Genomic DNA, 6,194 nt, shown 5'->3' on the forward strand with positions numbered 1-6,194 from the left:
TGTCTGACTAGAGTTCAGCTGTAGGTGGTTCAGCCTTCACCACTCAACAAAGGAGTCCACGATGACAAAGGTCTCAAGTGTAGAGGGTGAACAGAGATGGTGACAGTCATGTCCCCTGTGGGGCCCGAATGTCATTCACCACAGTATCAGACACGCAGCCCTGTTGTCTAAGTCAGAGGTGGACCCAGATGTCGTCAACATTCAAAGCTCAGCCTCATCTGAGGGGGGTCCAGAGCCATACTCCCCCACAGAGATTTTTTTTCTCATTTATGGTTCCTCTATGAACTATTTTTCTAGCCATTTGAGACAATAAAAATCTGGACATCAATGTTCAGATTTATATTCAAGAAATCTAAATGTTGGCCATTTATATTCATATTTGAAGATCTTTATATTGAATAATAATAATAATACATTTTATTTAGTGACTGTGCTTTGTCGTCTTGCAGGTTCCCATGGAGGCTCCTTGGCCCTGCCTGACATCCACTGCAACTGCTACTGCTGTTATTACATCCACTGTCACTGTTACTGTGACTGCATGTCTGTCTCTCTGTCTCTGTCTCTCTCTCTGTCTCTCTCTCTCTCTCTCTCTCTCTCTCTCTCTCTCCCTCTCTGACTGCTTTTTTGTCTGTCTGTCTGTCTGTCTGTCTGTCTGTCTGTCTGTCTGTCTGTCTGTCTGTCTGTCTGTCTGTCTGTCTCACTCTCCCTCTCTTGCTCTTCCTCTCTCACCCAACCGGTCGAGGCAGATGGCCGCCCACCCAGAGTCTGGTTCTGCTCGAGGTTTCCGCCTGTTAAAAGGAAGTTTTTCCTCGCCACTGTCGCCAAGTGCTTGCTCATGGGGGAATTGTTGGTTTCTTTGTAGATAAAAGAGCTTGGTCTGTACCAGCTCTATATGGAAAGTGTCCTGAGACAACTTCTGTTGTGATTTGGCGCTATACAAATAAAATTGAATTGAATTGAGATTGAATTGAATTTAGAAGCGCCTTTCAAAATACTCAAGGACACTTTACACAAAAACACAAGCGAAATACACAGAATAAATAAGAGCACAATGATTAAAAACACATCAAGTTAAAAACAGGCTAAAAGGAGAACTGAAATTAAAGAGAGAAGGCAGTCTGGAACAGATGAGTTTTGAGTCTGGATTTGAAGATGGGGAGAGAATCGGTGTTTCTGATGTCAGGTGGCAGTGAATTCCAAAGTTGGGGAGCGGAGCGACTGAAAGCTCTGCTCCCCATGGGTGCAGAGGTTGTGGATGGCCTTAAATGTATACAGCAGGATTTTGAAAGTGATTCAAAATTTGACCGGGAGCCAGTGAAGCTGCTGCAGGATGGGGGTAATATGGTGCGAGGAGAGAGTTCTGGTAATAATGCCGGCTGAAGAGTTTTGAACCAGTTGAAGTTTATGGAGGGACTTGTGAGGGACACCGAAAAGGAGTGAATTACAGTACTCAAGGCGGGAGGTGACAAGGCTGTGAACCAGGATGGCAGTGGTGTGAGGGTTGAGAGAGGGGCGGAGACGATTAATGTTACGTAGATGGAAATAGGCAGACCGGGTAATGCTATTGATGTGAGAGTGGAAAGATAGTGAGCTGTCGAGGATGACACCCAGACTCTTAACCTGAGGGGAGGGGGACACTGTGGAGCTGTCAATGTTGAGGGAGAAACTGTTGGTTTTGGATATGGTTGATTTAGTACCAATGAGAACAAGTTCGGTCTTGTTACTGTTGAGTTTAAGGAAGTTGGAGGTGAACCAGGATTTGATCTCAGAGAGACAGAGGGTGAGGGAAGAGGGTGGGAGAGTGGAGGTCGTTTTACTGGAAAGATAGAGCTCGGTGTCATCCACGAAGCAGTGGAAATGGATATGAAATTTACGGAAGATATTACCAAGAGGTAGAAGATAAATGATGAAGAGAAGGGGCCCCAGGACAGAGCCCTGGGGCACACCAGAAGAGACGGGGGAGGGCTGGGAAGTGAAGGATTTGAGTTGGATGAATTGAGTGCCATTTATTCTATACGTATCACTCCAAATTGTATGTAATCTCACTATTAGCACTGAAATCCTTGATTTCAGGTGACTGGGGTTGGAAATAACTCACTGAAGTGGCATTTCAGCATATTCAGAATTTCATTGGCTATTGGGTGCGTCAGTCATCTGCAACATCGGCTCTGACTGGCTCAGTGTTCACACAGAAGAAGAGGAGGCCTTCCTGTTCAACTCAGACTGTGATTGGCTTCTCTGGTTGCTGGGCTCCATGTAGTGAATCGTGATTGGTCAAGTGAGGTGTCATTTGAAACCTGAGACTTTCCAAAAGTTGTAAAGGGGGAAAACAGAAGACAAGTGGAAGACAAGCCCATGGCCCACTAATTTGAAAGGAGAAAACATCTTTCTGTGGATTATTTTCAAGTTTTTGACTAAATATGTTCACAGCAGTGGATCATGTGGATCTTTGTCGATGTTAACAGATGTTTTTTGTTGGAGTGTTATTGATCTGTGGATCACTGAATGACGACAGTCTGCTGTTGCCGTTAATTGTGCCTTCTGTTGTGACTGTACCTTGAAAGGGTTTGCACCAATAGATTCACCAGAATCTCTGCTTTCTAATGGCATAAAATATGACTTTAAACATGAACGTGGCATTTGTGTCAATAGACGGGAAGAAAAATAAACACAAATAAACTCACTGACGGCCCGTGGGCAGGCGAGCTAGCCAGCAATCTTTATTAGTCTCATCACCTCACCATCTCACTGTTACCTGCCTGCTAGTTACAGCTGCAGATTCACAAACCCGAAACATCTGCAGGTGAGTGTGTACTTGCATCACTGTCTGCTTGCATACCAGCAGGGCCGGCCGGACAGTGTTGAACACACTGGAGAAATCAAAGAACATGGCTCTCACTGTGCAGCCCAACCTGTACTTTGGCTGGTGGGCAAACTGAAGGGGGTCCAGTGATGGTCCAGTGATGAGGACCAGCCTCTCCAGAGACTTCATCAGGTGAGAAGTCAGCAGCAGTGGAATGGGCTCATGTGGGCTGTCTTGGAAATGATGCAAGAGACTCCGTGGTCACAGAATCACATGTGATAACATTTTTGTTTCTCACAAACTGGAGCAGGAGCTCGTCAAGAGGAAGCTGACGATGGCAAGAACACAAAAAAACAAGCCAGTGCTCCCTCCTCAGCTAAGCTGTCAATTCCTTTAGGTTCAGAGCTGACAAATCCCTGGTGTCCTACATGTGTGCTGCACAGGGATGGAAGAATCTGTGACCAGCACCAATAAAACACACACACAAAAAAACAAAAAACAAATATATACTTTGCCCTGCGATTGGCTGGCGACTGGTCCAGGGTTTACCCCGCCTCCTGCCCGTTGACAGCCGAGATAGGCTCCGGCCCCCGGCGACCCCGAAAGGGATAAGTGGCATAGAAAATGGATGGATGGAAATATATACTTCAGATGAGATGTTTCACTCAGTTCCTTACTGGCTCTATTATCAGTTGAAGTGTCAGAGAGTCAGAAAGCAGAAGTAGTTAGTGAGGAGGTTTTTGTCACAGTGTAAATCACTGTGATACAGCTGCAGAAGCAGAGCCGTCCCATGTTTCACAGTAATAGACAGCAGAGTCTCCTGCCTCTGCCCTCTTAATGATGAACTGGTAATCTGTGTTTGATGAGGCTTTAGAGTTGAATCTGTCTGAGGAGAATCCTGTTCCAAAGTAGGGTGAACTGTGACTGTGGTAAAATTTCAGAACATACTGAGGAGCTTCACCAGGAACCTGTTTATACCAACTGACATAATTTCCATCATCTCTCTGAATGTTGCAGTTGAGAACAACCTCTTGTCCTGGAGAAACTGTGTGAACAGCAGGCGTCTGGGTCAGCACGATCACTGCATCAACATCTGTCAACAAAGAGAGAAAAATCCATGAGTGAAAGGTTTGTGTGTGAAAATATGAGCTATAAAAGCAATGAGAAGAATATCTTACATGTTAGAGCAGTGATGAGAGTGCAGAGGGTCCCCAGCATGTTGTCAGTGTGTGCTGTAAACGTCCCTTACTGTCCAGCTGAGAGGTGAGCAGGGTTGGAGTGTGAGGAGAAGAGAGACTGAAGCTTATAAAGACACTGAGGAGAGGAGGAGGAGGAGGAGGAGGAGGAGGAGGAGGAGGAGGAGGAGGAGGAGGAGGAGTTTACATCAGTGTTGATATTCTCAGGGGTGGTACAAATGTTCTTTTTAAGGTGCTGTTTGAATCAAAATATGATCACATAATAAATATGGTGTTGCTGGATTTCAGATTGAGGGTTTCTCACAGTTGTTTATTACAGTATGAGCAGTAAACAGTGTTCAGTAACAATCAGAATCGGCTTCAATGGCCAAGTATGTTTCGACACACAAAGAATTTGGTTTTCTGTTGCCCTCAATGTACGTACAGAAATAGACATACAGCTCAGAACAAAGCTGAACAACGGTCAACATAAACATTTAACTATGTGTAAATAGAACAAACAAAACAATCTTTTCAAATCACAATGTTGGCAGTCCACCAGACCTCCAGATCATTTGTTGAATAAAGAACATTTAAACACAGCACCAGGTGTGAATCCTGACCTGTAAAGAAAAACAAAACAAAACAAAACAAAACAAAACAAAACAAAACAAAACAAAACAAAACAAAACAAAACAAAACAAAACAAAACAAAAACTAATTTATTCTGCATGAAAGTGGAGTGTTTTTACTGGTTCACTTCTCCAATCAGTTTATTAATAATAATATTATTACTGTAAAATAATAAATGCAACATACTTGAATATATACCTTTGTCAATTCTGGGGGAAAAAACAATAAAATTATTCTAATTTTCTAAAACAAATGATTGTGTTATGGTGTGTGATTATGATTTTTCTTTTCTTAGTTGTCTGTGTGTGTTTTTTCTCCCTCTGTGTCTGCAGTGGAGGTGTGGCCTGGCAGTGCTGTGGGCAGACGACGCACCTGAGGCTGACTCCACTAATTTCCACTGCATTTAAGCAGCGTAGCGGCATCATCCCGCTGCCAGATTATCTCGTGTCTCGCCTTGACTTTCCAGCCATTTCGTCTTTGTGCTCATAGTAACCTTGGATTTAGTTTGTTCATAGTCGCCTGTGTGCGTATCTCGCTTTGGTTTTCTCTGTTGTGTTCCCACATTGTGGTTTCATTAGTTAGTTCATCTGCAGAGTCGTCTGCTGTCCTACCCGCTCGCCACAGAGTCGTAGAAATTATGTTTAAGGTTGAATTTATGTTTTTCTTGGATTTAGGGTCTTTTTAGTTGTATTTGGTGGTTATTGTTTGGTTGTAATAAACCGTTTGTGTTTTTGAACAGCTCCCTTGTTTCTCGTGCTGTTTTGTTTCTGCCTCTTGGGTCCAAATTAAAATAACTTTGATTTACTAAACATAACAAATTGTACATGATTGGATGTTACACTGAGCTTGTTTGGTGGCTCAATTATCAGTGGACGAGTGTCAGAGAGTCAGAAAGCAGAAGTATTTAGTGAGGAGGTTTTTGTCACAGTCTAAATCACTGTGATACCCACTCTTTAGCAGAGTTGTCCCATGTAGCACAGTGATAGACTGCTGAGTCTCCCTCCTCCACATTGCTGATGATCAAACGATAATCTGATTTTGACTGATGAGTAGATGTGAACTTTGGAGACGAGAAACCAGAGCCATAGCTGGGAGAGCTCCAGCTGTGATGAAACCTCAGTACATGCTGAGGAACTCCTCCTGGAATCTGTTTGTACCAGCGAGCTGACTGATCAGTCACAGTGCCCAGGTTACAGTCCATGGTGGCTGTCTCTCCTGTCCTCAGCGTCACAACAGGAGGCTTCTGTGTCACCACCGTCACACCACTCACACCTGGAAACAACAAGATGACATGAAGTCGCGAGAAACACACAGACTGATGAATCCAACATGAGCTGAAAGCTGCAGTAAGTCAGCCTCCTTACATGTTAGAGCAGTGATGAGAGTGCAGAGGGTCCCCAGCATGTTGTCAGTGTGTGCTGAGAATGGCCTTGGAACTTGGAAAGTGAGCTTCCTGCTGACAGATTGGAGGGTTTGGAGGATGAGGAGAGGAGGTGCTGGAGGAGCAATTTAAGACAACACTGAAACTGAGAGTGACTGACAGGAGGAGGAGCTTTGCTTCAATCTGCATGCTTTGCCACATT

The sequence above is a fragment of the Chaetodon trifascialis genome, chromosome 15 (assembly GCF_039877785.1).
Source record: "Chaetodon trifascialis isolate fChaTrf1 chromosome 15, fChaTrf1.hap1, whole genome shotgun sequence".
Lineage (NCBI taxonomy): Eukaryota > Metazoa > Chordata > Actinopteri > Chaetodontiformes > Chaetodontidae > Chaetodon > Chaetodon trifascialis.